The following is a 16,309-nucleotide window of genomic DNA, read 5'->3' on the forward strand; positions in this document are numbered from 1 at the left end:
CTTGGAACTAAAATAAGTGTGTTTAGAGTCATTTTAATGCCTGAAATATGTCGAAATAGAAGCTTCTGAGTAGGAGAAAAAGTCTGTAAAAATTGAAATTTTGGTCACATAGAGGCTTTCAAAAGCAGTTATTCAACATGAGGCTCAATCCAAATGACATTTTGAATCAATTTTTCTACAATCCAAAAAATCAATTTTCTGATGAAAAACGATGACCCGTGACCTGTCGAACTTTTTCCAGATGGTCAAAAATGGTAATTTTTTAAAGTTTAATTTTTGGACTGTAAATGACTATTGCATGTGAATTAGAACTCTTGGAACTAAAATAAGTGTGTTTAGAGTCATTTTAATGCCTGAAATAGGTCAAAATAGAAGCTTCTGAGTAGGAGAAAAGGTCTGTAAAAAGGGCAATTTTAGTCACATTCAGGCTTTAAAAAATAGGTATTCACCATGAGGCTCAATCCAAATGACATTTTGAATCAATTTTTCTACAATCCAAAAAATACATTTTCTGATGAAAAACGATGACCCGTGACCCGTCGAACTTTTTCCAGATGGTCAAAAATGGTAATTTCTTTAAGTTAAATTTTTTGACTATTGCATGTGAATTATCACTTTTGGAACTAAAATAGGTGTGTTTAGAGTCCTTTTAATGCCTGAAATAGGTCGCAATAGAAGCTTCTGAGTAGGAGAAAATGTCTGTAAAATTGGCAATTTTGGTCACATTGAGGCTTTAAAAAGTAGTTATTCAACACGAGGCTCAATGAAAATGACATTTTGAATCAATTTTTCTACAGTCCAAAAAATCAATTTTCTGATGAAAAACGATGACCCGTGACCTGTCGAACTTTTTCCAGATGGTCAAAATGGTAATTTTTTAAAGTTAAATTTTTGGACTGTAAATGACTATTGCATGTGAATTAGAACTCTTGGAACTAAAATAAGTGTGTTTAGAGTCATTTTAATGCCTGAAATAGGTCGAAATAGAAGCTTCTGAGTAGGAGAAAAAGTCTGTAAAAATTGAAATTTTGGTCACATTGAGGCTTTAAAAAGTCGTTATTCAACATGAGGCTCAATCCAAATGACATTTTGAATCAATTTTTTTACTACCCAAAAAAACAATTTTCTGATGAAAAACGATGACCCGTGACCTGTCGAACTTTTTCCAGATGGTCAAAAATGGTAATTTTTTAAAGTTTCATTTTTGGACAGTAAATGACTATTGCATGTGAATTAGAACTCTTGGAACTAAAATAAGTGTGTTTAGAGTCATTTTAATGCCTGAAATAGGTCGAAATAGAAGCTTCTGAGTAGGAGAAAAAGTCTGTAAAAATTGAAATTTTGGTCACATTGAGGCTTTAAAAAGTAGTTATTCAATCTGAGGCTCAATCAAAATGACATTTTGAATCAATTTTTCTACCGTCCAAAAAATCAATTTTCTGATGAAAAACGATGACCCGTGACCTGTCAAACTTTTTCCAGATGGTCAAAAATCGTAATTTTTTAAAGTTTAATTTTTGGACTGTAAATGACTATTGCATGTGAATTAGAACTCTTGGAACTAAAATAAGTGTGTTTAGAGTCATTTTAATGCCTGAAATATGTCGAAATAGAAGCTTCTGAGTAGGAGAAAAAGTCTGTAAAAATTGAAATTTTGGTCACATTGAGGCTTTCAAAAGCAGTTATTCAACATGAGGCTCAATCCAAATGACATTTTGAATCAATTTTTCTACAATCCAAAAAATCAATTTTCTGATGAAAAACGATGACCCGTGACCTGTCGAACTTTTTCCAGATGGTCAAAAATGGTAATTTTTTAAAGTTTAATTTTTGGACTGTAAATGACTATTGCATGTGAATTAGAACTCTTGGAACTAAAATAAGTGTGTTTAGAGTCATTTTAATGCCTGAAATAGGTCAAAATAGAAGCTTCTGAGTAGGAGAAAAGGTCTGTAAAAAGGGCAATTTTAGTCACATTCAGGCTTTAAAAAATAGGTATTCACCATGAGGCTCAATCCAAATGACATTTTGAATCAATTTTTCTACAATCCAAAAAATCAATTTTCTGATGAAAAACGATGACCCGTGACCTGTCGAACTTTTTCCAGATGGTCAAAAATGGTAATTTCTTTAAGTTAAATTTTTTGACTATAAATGACTATTGCATGTGAATTATCACTTTTGGAACTAAAATAGGTGTGTTTAGAGTCCTTTTAATGCCTGAAATAGGTCGAAATAGAAGCTTCTGAGTAGGAGAAAATGTCTGTAAAATTGGCAATTTTGGTCACATTGAGGCTTTAAAAAGTAGTTATTCAACACGAGGCTCTATCCAAATGACATTTTGAATCAATTTTTCTACAGTCCAAAAAATCAATTTTCTGATGAAAAACGATGACCCGTGACCTGTCGAACTTTTCCAGATGGTCAAAAATGGTAATTTTTTCAAGTTTAATTTTTGGACTGTAAATGACTATTGCATGTGAATTAGAACTCTTGGAACTAAAATAAGTGTGTTTAGAGTCATTTTAATGCCTGAAATAGGTCGAAATAGAAGCTTCTGAGTAGGAGAAAAAGTCTGTAAAAATTGAAATTTTGGTCACATTGAGGCTTTAAAAAGTAGTTATTCAACATGAGGCTCAATCCAAATGACATTTTGAATCAATTTTTCTACAGACCAAAAAATCAATTTTCTGATGAAAAACGATGACCCGTGACCTGTCAAACTTTTTCCAGATGGTCAAAAATGGTAATTTTTTAAAGTTTAATTTTTGGACTGTAAATGACTATTGCATGTGAATTAGAACTCTTGGAACTAAAATAAGTGTGTTTAGAGTCATTTTAATGCCTGAAATATGTCGCGAAATAGAAGCTTCTGAGTAGGAGAAAAAGTCTGTAAAAATTGAAATTTTGGTCACATTGAGGCTTTCAAAAGCAGTTATTCAACATGAGGCTCAATCCAAATGAAATTTTGAATCAATTTTTCTACAATCCAAAAAATCAATTTTCTGATGAAAAACGATGACCCGTGACCTGTCGAACTTTTTCCAGATGGTAAAAATGGTAATTTATTAAAGTTAAATTTTTGGACTGTAAATGACTATTGCATGTGAATTAGAACTCTTGGAACTAAAATAAGTGTGTTTAGAGTCATTTTAATGCCTGAAATAGGTCGAAATAGAAGCTTCTGAGTAGGAGAAAATGTCTGTAAAAATGGCATTTTTGGTCACATTGAGGCTTTAAAAAGTAGTTATTCAACATGAGGCTCAATCCAAATGACATTTTGAATCAATTTTTCTACAATCCAAAAAATCAATTTTCTGATGAAAAACGATGACCCGTGACCTGTCGAACTTTTTCCAGATGGTCAAAAATGGTAATTTCTTTAAGTTACATTTTTTGACTATAAATGACTATTGCATGTGAATTATCACTTTTGGAACTAAAATAGGTGTGTTTAGAGTCCTTTTAATGCCTGAAATAGGTTGAAATAGAAGCTTCTGAGTAGGAGAAAATGTCTGTAAAATTGGCAATTTTGGTCACATTGAGGCTTTAAAAAGTAGTTATTCAACACGAGGCTCAATCCAAATGACATTTTGAATCAATTTTTCTACAGTCCAAAAAATCCATTTTCTGATGAAAAACGATGACCCGTGACCTGTCGAACTTTTTCCAGATGCTCAAAAATGGTAATTTTTTAAAGTTTAATTTTTGGACTGTAAATGACTATTGCATGTGAATTAGAACTCTTGGAACTAAAATAAGTGTGTTTAGAGTCATTTTAATGCCTGAAATAGGTCGAAATAGAAGCTTCTGAGTAGGAGAAAAGGTCTGTAAAAATGGCAATTTTGGTCACATTCAGGCTTTAAAAAATAGGTATTCAACATGAGGCTCAATCCAAATAACATTTTGAATAAATTTTTCTACAATCCAAAAAATCAATTTTCTGATGAAAATCGATGACCCGTGACCTGTCGAACTTTTTCCAGATGGTCAAAAATGGTAATTTTTTAAAGTTTAATTTTTGGACTGTAAATGACTATTACATGTGAATTCGAACTCTTGGAACTAAAATAAGTGTGTTTATAGTCATTTTAATGCCTGAAATAGGTCGAAATAGAAGCTTCTGAGTAGGAGAAAAAGTCTGTAAAAATTAAAATTTTGGTCACTTTGAGGCATTCAAAAGTAGTTATTCAACATGAGTCTCAATCCAAATGACATTTTGAATCAATTTTTTTACTGCCCAAAAAAACAATTTTCTGATGAAAAACGATGACCCGTGACCTGTCGAACTTTTTCTAGATGGTCAAAAATGGTAATTTTTTAAAGTTAAATTTTTGGACAGTAAATGACTATTGCATGTGAATTAGAACTCTTGGAACTAAAATAAGTGTGTTTAGAGTCATTTTAATGCCTGAAATATGTCGAAATAGAAGCTTCTGAGTAGGAGAAAAAGTCTGTAAAAATTGAAATTTTGCTCACATTGAGGCTTTCAAAAGCAGTTATTCAACGTGAGGCTCAATCCAAATGACATTTTGAATCAATTTTTCTACAATCCAAAAAATCAATTTTCTGATGAAAAACGATGACCCGTGACCTGTCGAACTTTTTCCAGATGGTAAAAATGGTAATTTATTAAAGTTAAATTTTTGGACTGTAAATGACTATTGCATGTGAATTAGAACTCTTGGAACTAAAATAAGTGTGTTTAGAGTCATTTTAATGCCTGAAATAGGTCGAAATAGAAGCTTCTGAGTAGGAGAAAATGTCTGTAAAAATGGCATTTTTGGTCACATTGAGGCTTTAAAAAGTAGTTATTCAACATGAGGCTCAATCCAAATGACATTTTGAATCAATTTTTCTACAATCCAAAAAATCAATTTTCTGATGAAAAACGATGACCCGTGACCTGTCGAACTTTTTCCAGATGGTCAAAAATGGTAATTTCTTTAAGTTAAATTTTTTGACTATAAATGACTATTGCATGTGAATTATCACTTTTGGAACTAAAATAGGTGTGTTTAGAGTCCTTTTAATGCCTGAAATAGGTCGAAATAGAAGCTTCTGAGTAGGAGAAAATGTCTGTAAAATTGGCAATTTTGGTCACATTGAGGCTTTAAAAAGTAGTTATTCAACACGAGGCTCTATCCAAATGACATTTTGAATCAATTTTTCTACAGTCCAAAAAATCAATTTTCTGATGAAAAACGATGACCCGTGACCTGTCGAACTTTTCCAGATGGTCAAAAATGGTAATTTTTTCAAGTTTAATTTTTGGACTGTAAATGACTATTGCATGTGAATTAGAACTCTTGGAACTAAAATAAGTGTGTTTAGAGTCATTTTAATGCCTGAAATAGGTCGAAATAGAAGCTTCTGAGTAGGAGAAAAAGTCTGTAAAAATTGAAATTTTGGTCACATTGAGGCTTTAAAAAGTAGTTATTCAACATGAGGCTCAATCCAAATGACATTTTGAATCAATTTTTCTACAGACCAAAAAATCAATTTTCTGATGAAAAACGATGACCCGTGACCTGTCAAACTTTTTCCAGATGGTCAAAAATGGTAATTTTTTAAAGTTTAATTTTTGGACTGTAAATGACTATTGCGTGTGAATTAGAACTCTTGGAACTAAAATAAGTGTGTTTAGAGTCATTTTAATGCCTGAAATATGTCGCGAAATAGAAGCTTCTGAGTAGGAGAAAAAGTCTGTAAAAATTGAAATTTTGGTCACATTGAGGCTTTCAAAAGCAGTTATTCAACATGAGGCTCAATCCAAATGAAATTTTGAATCAATTTTTCTACAATCCAAAAAATCAATTTTCTGATGAAAAACGATGACCCGTGACCTGTCGAACTTTTTCCAGATGGTAAAAATGGTAATTTATTAAAGTTAAATTTTTGGACTGTAAATGACTATTGCATGTGAATTAGAACTCTTGGAACTAAAATAAGTGTGTTTAGAGTCATTTTAATGCCTGAAATAGGTCGAAATAGAAGCTTCTGAGTAGGAGAAAATGTCTGTAAAAATGGCATTTTTGGTCACATTGAGGCTTTAAAAAGTAGTTATTCAACATGAGGCTCAATCCAAATGACATTTTGAATCAATTTTTCTACAATCCAAAAAATCAATTTTCTGATGAAAAACGATGACCCGTGACCTGTCGAACTTTTTCCAGATGGTCAAAAATGGTAATTTCTTTAAGTTAAATTTTTTGACTATAAATGACTATTGCATGTGAATTATCACTTTTGGAACTAAAATAGGTGTGTTTAGAGTCCTTTTAATGCCTGAAATAGGTTGAAATAGAAGCTTCTGAGTAGGAGAAAATGTCTGTAAAATTGGCAATTTTGGTCACATTGAGGCTTTAAAAAGTAGTTATTCAACACGAGGCTCAATCCAAATGACATTTTGAATCAATTTTTCTACAGTCCAAAAAATCCATTTTCTGATGAAAAACGATGACCCGTGACCTGTCGAACTTTTTCCAGATGCTCAAAAATGGTAATTTTTTAAAGTTTAATTTTTGGACTGTAAATGACTATTGCATGTGAATTAGAACTCTTGGAACTAAAATAAGTGTGTTTAGAGTCATTTTAATGCCTGAAATAGGTCGAAACAGAAGCTTCTGAGTAGGAGAAAAGGTCTATAAAAATGGCAATTTTGGTCACATTCAGGTTTTAAAAAATAGGTATTCAACATGAGGCTCAATCCAAATGACATTTTGAATAAATTTTTCTACAATCCAAAAAATCAATTTTCTGATGAAAATCGATGACCCGTGACCTGTCGAACTTTTTCCAGATGGTCAAAAATTGTAATTTTTTAAAGTTTAATTTTTGGACTGTAAATGACTATTGCATGTGAATTAGAACTCTTGGAACTAAAATAAGAGTGTTTAGAGTCATTTTAATGCCTGAAATAGGTCGAAATAGAAGCTTCTGAGTAGGAGAAAAAGTCTGTAAAAATTAAAATTTTGGTCACTTTGAGGCATTCAAAAGTAGTTATTCAACATGAGTCTCAATCCAAATAACATTTTGAATCAATTTTTTTACTGCCCAAAAAAATTATTTTCGGATGAAAAACGATGACCCGTGACCTGTCGAACTTTTTCCAGATGGTCAAAAATGGTAATTTTTTAAAGTTTAATTTTTGGACTGTAAATGACTATTGCATGTGAATTAGAACTCTTGGAACTAAAATAAGTGTGTTTAGAGTCATTTTAATGCCTGAAGTAGGTCGAAATAGAAGCTTCTGAGTAGGAGAAAAAGTCTGTAAAAATTGAAATTTTGGTCACATTGAGGCTTTAAAAAGTCGTTATTCAACATGAGGCTCAATCCAAATGACATTTTGAATCAATTTTTTTACTGCCCAAAAAAACAATTTTCTGATGAAAAACGATGACCCGTGACCTGTCGAACTTTTTCCAGATGGTCAAAAATGGTAATTTTTTAAAGTTTAATTTTTGGACAGTAAATGACTATTGCATGTGAATTAGAACTCTTGGAACTAAAATAAGTGTGTTTAGAGTCATTTTAATGCCTGAAATAGGTCGAAATAGAGCTTCTGAGTAGGAGAAAAAGTCTGTAAAAATTGAAATTTTGGTCACATTGAGCCTTTAAAAAGTAGTTATTCAACATGAGGCTCAATCCAAATGACATTTTGAATCAATTTTTCTACAGTCCAAAAAATCAATTTTCTGATGAAAAACGATGACCCGTGACCTGTCAAACTTTTTCCAGATGGTCAAAAATGGTAATTTTTTAAAGTTTAATTTTTGGACTGTAAATGACTATTGCATGTGAATTAGAACTCTTGGAACTAAAATAAGTGTGTTTAGAGTCATTTTAATGCCTGAAATAGGTCGAAATAGAAGCTTCTGAGTAGGAGAAAAGGTCTGTAAAAATGGCAATTTTGGTCACATTCAGGCTTTAAAAAATAGGTATTCAACATGAGGCTCAATCCAAATGACATTTTGAATCAATTTTTCTACAATCCAAAAAATCAATTTTCTGATGAAAATCGATGACCCGTGACCTGTCGAACTTTTTCCAGATGGTCAAAAATGGTAATTTTTTAAAGTTTAATTTTTGGACTGTAAATGACTATTACATGTGAATTCGAACTCTTGGAACTAAAATAAGTGTGTTTATAGTCATTTTAATGCCTGAAATAGGTCGAAATAGAAGCTTCTGAGAAGGAGAAAAAGTCTGTAAAAATTAAAATTTTGGTCACTTTGAGGCATTCAAAAGTAGTTATTCAACATGAGTCTCAATCCAAATGACATTTTGAATCAATTTTTTTACTGCCCAAAAAAACAATTTTCTGATGAAAAACGATGACCCGTGACCTGTCGAACTTTTTCGAGATGGTCAAAAATGGTAATTTTTTAAAGTTACATTTTTGGACTGTAAATGACTATTGCATGTGAATTAGAACTCTTGGAACTAAAATAAGTGTGTTTAGAGTCATTTTAATGCCTGGAATAGGTTGAAATAGAAGCTTTTGAGTAGGAGAAAATGTCTGTAAAAATGGCAATTTTGGTCACATTGAGGCTTTAAAAAGTAGTTATTCAACATGAGGCTCAATCAAAATGACATTTTGAATCAATTTTTCTACAGTCCAAAAAATCAATTTTCTGATGAAAAACGATGACCCGTGACCTGTCGAACTTTTTCCAGATGGTCAAAAATGGTAATTTCTTTAAGTTAAATTTTTTGACTATAAATGACTATTGCATGTGAATTATCACTTTTGGAACTAAAATAGGTGTGTTTAGAGTCATTTTAATGCCTGAAATAGGTCGAAATAGAGCTTCTGAGTAGGAGAAAAAGTCTGTAAAAATTGAAATTTTGGTCACATTGAGGCTTTAAAAAGTAGTTATTCAACATGAGGCTCAATCCAAATGACATTTTGAATCAATTTTTCTACAGTCCAAAAAATCAATTTTCTGATGAAAAACGATGACCCGTGACCTGTCAAACTTTTTCCAGATGGTCAAAAATGGTAATTTTTTAAAGTTTAATTTTTGGACTGTAAATGACTATTGCATGTGAATTAGAACTCTTGGAACTAAAATAAGTGTGTTTAGAGTCATTTTAATGCCTGAAATAGGTCGAAATAGAAGCTTCTGAGTAGGAGAAAAGGTCTGTAAAAATGGCAATTTTGGTCACATTCAGGCTTTAAAAAATAGGTATTCAACATGAGGCTCAATCCAAATGACATTTTGAATCAATTTTTCTACAATCCAAAAAATCAATTTTCTGATGAAAATCGATGACCCGTGACCTGTCGAACTTTTTCCAGATGGTCAAAAATGGTAATTTTTTAAAGTTTAATTTTTGGACTGTAAATGACTATTACATGTGAATTCGAACTCTTGGAACTAAAATAAGTGTGTTTATAGTCATTTTAATGCCTGAAATAGGTCGAAATAGAAGCTTCTGAGAAGGAGAAAAAGTCTGTAAAAATTAAAATTTTGGTCACTTTGAGGCATTCAAAAGTAGTTATTCAACATGAGTCTCAATCCAAATGACATTTTGAATCAATTTTTTTACTGCCCAAAAAAACAATTTTCTGATGAAAAACGATGACCCGTGACCTGTCGAACTTTTTCCAGATGGTCAAAAATGGTAATTTTTTAAAGTTACATTTTTGGACTGTAAATGACTATTGCATGTGAATTAGAACTCTTGGAACTAAAATAAGTGTGTTTAGAGTCATTTTAATGCCTGGAATAGGTTGAAATAGAAGCTTTTGAGTAGGAGAAAATGTCTGTAAAAATGGCAATTTTGGTCACATTGAGGCTTTAAAAAGTAGTTATTCAACATGAGGCTCAATCAAAATGACATTTTGAATCAATTTTTCTACAGTCCAAAAAATCAATTTTCTGATGAAAAACGATGACCCGTGACCTGTCGAACTTTTTCCAGATGGTCAAAAATGGTAATTTCTTTAAGTTAAATTTTTTGACTATAAATGACTATTGCATGTGAATTATCACTTTTGGAACTAAAATAGGTGTGTTTAGAGTCCTTTTAATGCCTGAAATAGGTCGAAATAGAAGCTTCTGAGTAGGAGAAAATGTCTGTAAAATTGGCAATTTTGGTCACATTGAGGCTTTAAAAAGTAGTTATTCAACACGAGGCTCAATCCAAATGACATTTTGAATTAATTTTTCTACAGTCCAAAAAATCAATTTTCTGATGAAAAACGATGACCCGTGACCTGTCGAACTTTTTCCAGATGGTCAAAAATGGTAATTTTTTAAAGTTTAATTTTTGGACAGTAAATGACTATTGCATGTGAATTAGAACTCTTGGAACTAAAATAAGTGTGTTTAGAGTCATTTTAATGCCTGAAATAGGTCGAAATAGAAGCTTCTGAGTAGGAGAAAAAGTCTGTAAAAATTGAAATTTTGGTCACATTGAGGCTTTAAAAAGTAGTTATTCAACATGAGGCTCAATCCAAATGACATTTTGAATCAATTTTTCTACAGTACAAAAAATCAATTTTCTGATGAAAAACGATGACCCGTGACCTGTCGAACTTTCTCCTGATGGTCAAAAATGGTAATTTCTTTAAGTTTAAGTTTTTTGACTGTAAATGACTATTGCATGTGAATTAGAACTCTTGGAACTAAAATAAGTGTGTTTAGAGTCATTTTAATGCCTGAAATAGGTCGAAATAGAAGCTTCTGAGTAGGAGAAAAAGTCTGTAAAAATTGAAATTTTGGTCACATTGAGGCATTCAAAAGTAGTCATTCAACATGAGGCTCAATCCAAATGACATTTTGAATCAATTTTTTTACTGCCCAAAAAAACAATTTTCTGATGAAAAACGATGACCCATGACCTGTCGAACTTTTTCCAGATGGTCAAAAATGGTAATTTTTTAAAGTTACATTTTTGGACTGTAAATGACTATTGCATGTGAATTATCACTTTTGGAACAAAAATAGGTGTGTTTAGAGTCCTTTTAATGCCTGAAATAGGTCGAAATAGAAGCTTCTGAGTAGGAGAAAATGTCTGTAAAATTGGCAATTTTGGTCACATTGAGGCTTTAAAAAGTAGTTATTCAACACGAGGCTCAATCCAAATGACATTTTGAATTAATTTTTCTACAGTCCAAAAAATCAATTTTCTGATGAAAAACGATGACCCGTGACCTGTCGAACTTTTTCCAGATGGTCAAAAATGGTAATTTTTTAAAGTTTAATTTTTGGACTGTAAATGACTATTGCATGTGAATTTGAACTCTTGGAACTAAAATAAGTGTGTTTAGAGTCATTTTAATGCCTGAAATAGGTCGAAATAGAAGCTTCTGAGTAGGAGAAAAGGTCTGTAAAAATGGCAATTTTGGTCACATTCAGGCTTTAAAAAATAGGTATTCAACATGAGGCTCAATCCAAATGACATTTTGAATCAATTTTTCTACAATCCAAAAAATCAATTTTCTGATGAAAATCGATGACCCGTGACCTGTCGAACTTTTTCCAGATGGTCAAAAATGGTAATTTTTTAAAGTTTAATTTTTGGACTGTAAATGACTATTACATGTGAATTCGAACTCTTGGAACTAAAATAAGTGTGTTTATAGTCATTTTAATGCCTGAAATAGGTCGAAATAGAAGCTTCTGAGTAGGAGAAAAAGTCTGTAAAAATTGAAATTTTGGTCACATTGAGGATTTAAAAAGTAGTTATTCAACATGAGGCTCAATCGAAATGACATTTTGAATCAATTTTTCTACAGTCCAAAAAATCAATTTTCTGATGAAAAACGATGACCCGTGACCTGTCGAACTTTTTCCAGATGGTCAAAAATGGTAATTTTTTAAAGTTTAATTTTTGGACAGTAAATGACTATTGCATGTGAATTAGAACTCTTGGAACTAAAATAAGTGTGTTTAGAGTCATTTTAATGCCTGAAATAGGTCGAAATAGAAGATTCTGAGTAGGAGAAAAAGTCTGTAAAAATTGAAATTTTGGTCACATTGAGGCTTTAAAAAGTAGTTATTCAACATGAGGCTCAATCCAAATGACATTTTGAATCAATTTTTCTACAGTCCAAAAAATCAATTTTCTGATGAAAAACGATGACCCGTGACCTGTCAAACTTTTTCCAGATCGTCAAAAATGGTAATTTTTTAAAGTTTAATTTTTGGACTGTAAATGACTATTGCATGTGAATTAGAACTCTTGGAACTAAAATAAGTGTGTTTAGAGTCATTTTAATGCCTGAAATATGTCGAAATAGAAGCTTCTGAGTAGGAGAAAAAGTCTGTAAAAATTGAAATTTTGGTCACATAGAGGCTTTCAAAAGCAGTTATTCAACATGAGGCTCAATCCAAATGACATTTTGAATCAATTTTTCTACAATCCAAAAAATCAATTTTCTGATGAAAAACGATGACCCGTGACCTGTCGAACTTTTTCCAGATGGTCAAAAATGGTAATTTTTTAAAGTTTAATTTTTGGACTGTAAATGACTATTGCATGTGAATTAGAACTCTTGGAACTAAAATAAGTGTGTTTAGAGTCATTTTAATGCCTGAAATAGGTCAAAATAGAAGCTTCTGAGTAGGAGAAAAGGTCTGTAAAAAGGGCAATTTTAGTCACATTCAGGCTTTAAAAAATAGGTATTCACCATGAGGCTCAATCCAAATGACATTTTGAATCAATTTTTCTACAATCCAAAAAATACATTTTCTGATGAAAAACGATGACCCGTGACCCGTCGAACTTTTTCCAGATGGTCAAAAATGGTAATTTCTTTAAGTTAAATTTTTTGACTATTGCATGTGAATTATCACTTTTGGAACTAAAATAGGTGTGTTTAGAGTCCTTTTAATGCCTGAAATAGGTCGCAATAGAAGCTTCTGAGTAGGAGAAAATGTCTGTAAAATTGGCAATTTTGGTCACATTGAGGCTTTAAAAAGTAGTTATTCAACACGAGGCTCAATGAAAATGACATTTTGAATCAATTTTTCTACAGTCCAAAAAATCAATTTTCTGATGAAAAACGATGACCCGTGACCTGTCGAACTTTTTCCAGATGGTCAAAATGGTAATTTTTTAAAGTTAAATTTTTGGACTGTAAATGACTATTGCATGTGAATTAGAACTCTTGGAACTAAAATAAGTGTGTTTAGAGTCATTTTAATGCCTGAAATAGGTCGAAATAGAAGCTTCTGAGTAGGAGAAAAAGTCTGTAAAAATTGAAATTTTGGTCACATTGAGGCTTTAAAAAGTCGTTATTCAACATGAGGCTCAATCCAAATGACATTTTGAATCAATTTTTTTACTACCCAAAAAAACAATTTTCTGATGAAAAACGATGACCCGTGACCTGTCGAACTTTTTCCAGATGGTCAAAAATGGTAATTTTTTAAAGTTTCATTTTTGGACAGTAAATGACTATTGCATGTGAATTAGAACTCTTGGAACTAAAATAAGTGTGTTTAGAGTCATTTTAATGCCTGAAATAGGTCGAAATAGAAGCTTCTGAGTAGGAGAAAAAGTCTGTAAAAATTGAAATTTTGGTCACATTGAGGCTTTAAAAAGTAGTTATTCAATCTGAGGCTCAATCAAAATGACATTTTGAATCAATTTTTCTACCGTCCAAAAAATCAATTTTCTGATGAAAAACGATGACCCGTGACCTGTCAAACTTTTTCCAGATGGTCAAAAATCGTAATTTTTTAAAGTTTAATTTTTGGACTGTAAATGACTATTGCATGTGAATTAGAACTCTTGGAACTAAAATAAGTGTGTTTAGAGTCATTTTAATGCCTGAAATATGTCGAAATAGAAGCTTCTGAGTAGGAGAAAAAGTCTGTAAAAATTGAAATTTTGGTCACATTGAGGCTTTCAAAAGCAGTTATTCAACATGAGGCTCAATCCAAATGACATTTTGAATCAATTTTTCTACAATCCAAAAAATCAATTTTCTGATGAAAATCGATGACCCGTGACCTGTCGAACTTTTTCCAGATGTTCAAAAATGGTAATTTTTTAAAGTTTAATTTTTGGACTGTAAATGACTATTACATGTGAATTCGAACTCTTGGAACTAAAATAAGTGTGTTTATAGTCATTTTAATGCCTGAAATATGTCGAAATAGAAGCTTCTGAGTAGGAGAAAAAGTCTGTAAAAATTAAAATTTTGGTCACTTTGAGGCATTCAAAAGTAGTTATTCAACATGAGTCTCAATCCAAATGACATTTTGAATCAATTTTTTTACTGCCCAAAAAAATTATTTTCTGATGAAAAACGATGACCCCTGACCTGTCGAACTTTTTCCAGATGGTCAAAAATGGTAATTTTTTAAAGTTTAATTTTTTGGACTGTAAATGACTATTGCATGTGAATTAGAACTCTTGGAACTAAGATAAGTGTGTTTAGAGTCATTTTAATGCCTGAAATAGGTCGAAATAGAAGCTTCTGAGTAGGAGAAAAAGTCTGTAAAAATTGAAATTTTGGTCACATTGAGGATTTAAAAAGTAGTTATTCAACATGAGGCTCAATCGAAATGACATTTTGAATCAATTTTTCTACAGTCCAAAAAATCAATTTTCTGATGAAAAACGATGACCCGTGACCTGACGAACTTTTTCCAGATGGTCAAAAATGGTAATTTTTTAAAGTTTAATTTTTGGACAGTAAATGACTATTGCATGTGAATTAGAACTCTTGGAACTAAAATAAGTGTGTTTAGAGTCATTTTAATGCCTGAAATAGGTCGAAATAGAAGCTTCTGAGTAGGAGAAAAAGTCTGTAAAAATTGAAATTTTGGTCACATAGAGGCTTTCAAAAGCAGTTATTCAACATGAGGCTCAATCCAAATGACATTTTGAATCAATTTTTCTAATATCCAAAAAATCAATTTTCTGATGAAAAACGATGACCCGTGACCTGTCAAACTTTTTCCAGATGGTCAAAAATGGTAATTTTTTAAAGTTTAATTTTTGGACTGTAAATGACTATTGCATGTGAATTAGAACTCTTGGAACTAAAATAAGTGTGTTTAGAGTCATTTTAATGCCTGAAATAGGTCAAAATAGAAGCTTCTGAGTAGGAGAAAAGGTCTGTAAAAAGGGCAATTTTAGTCACATTCAGCCTTTAAAAAATAGGTATTCACCATGAGTCTCAATCCAAATGACATTTTGAATCAATTTTTCTACAATCCAAAAAATACATTTTCTGATGAAAAACGATGACCCGTGACCTGTCGAACTTTTTCCAGATGGTAAAAATGGTAATTTATTAAAGTTAAATTTTTGGACTGTAAATGACTATTGCATGTGAATTAGAACTCTTGGAACTAAAATAAGTGTGTTTAGAGTCATTTTAATGCCTGAAATAGGTCGAAATAGAAGCTTCTGAGTAGGAGAAAATGTCTGTAAAAATGGCATTTTTGGTCACATTGAGGCTTTAAAAAGTAGTTATTCAACATGAGGCTCAATCCAAATGACATTTTGAATCAATTTTTCTACAATCCAAAAAATCAATTTTCTGATGAAAAACGATGACCCGTGACCTGTCGAACTTTTTCCAGATGGTCAAAAATGGTAATTTCTTTAAGTTAAATTTTTTGACTATAAATGACTATTGCATGTGAATTATCACTTTTGGAACTAAAATAGGTGTGTTTAGAGTCCTTTTAATGCCTGAAATAGGTTGAAATAGAAGCTTCTGAGTAGGAGAAAATGTCTGTAAAATTGGCAATTTTGGTCACATTGAGGCTTTAAAAAGTAGTTATTCAACACGAGGCTCAATCCAAATGACATTTTGAATCAATTTTTCTACAGTCCAAAAAATCCATTTTCTGATGAAAAACGATGACCCGTGACCTGTCGAACTTTTTCCAGATGCTCAAAAATGGTAATTTTTTAAAGTTTAATTTTTGGACTGTAAATGACTATTGCATGTGAATTAGAACTCTTGGAACTAAAATAAGTGTGTTTAGAGTCATTTTAATGCCTGAAATAGGTCGAAATAGAAGCTTCTGAGTAGGAGAAAAGGTCTGTAAAAATGGCAATTTTGGTCACATTCAGGTTTTAAAAAATAGGTATTCAACCAGAGGCTCAATCCAAATGACATTTTGAATAAATTTTTCTACAATCCAAAAAATCAATTTTCTGATGAAAATCGATGACCCGTGACCTGTCGAACTTTTTCCAGATGGTCAAAAATTGTAATTTTTTAAAGTTTAATTTTTGGACTGTAAATGACTATTGCATGTGAATTAGAACTCTTGGAACTAAAATAAGTGTGTTTAGAGTCATTTTAATGCCTGAAATAGGTCGAAAT

The sequence above is a fragment of the Triturus cristatus genome, chromosome 11, assembly GCF_964204655.1.
Source record: "Triturus cristatus chromosome 11, aTriCri1.1, whole genome shotgun sequence".
NCBI lineage: Eukaryota > Metazoa > Chordata > Amphibia > Caudata > Salamandridae > Triturus > Triturus cristatus.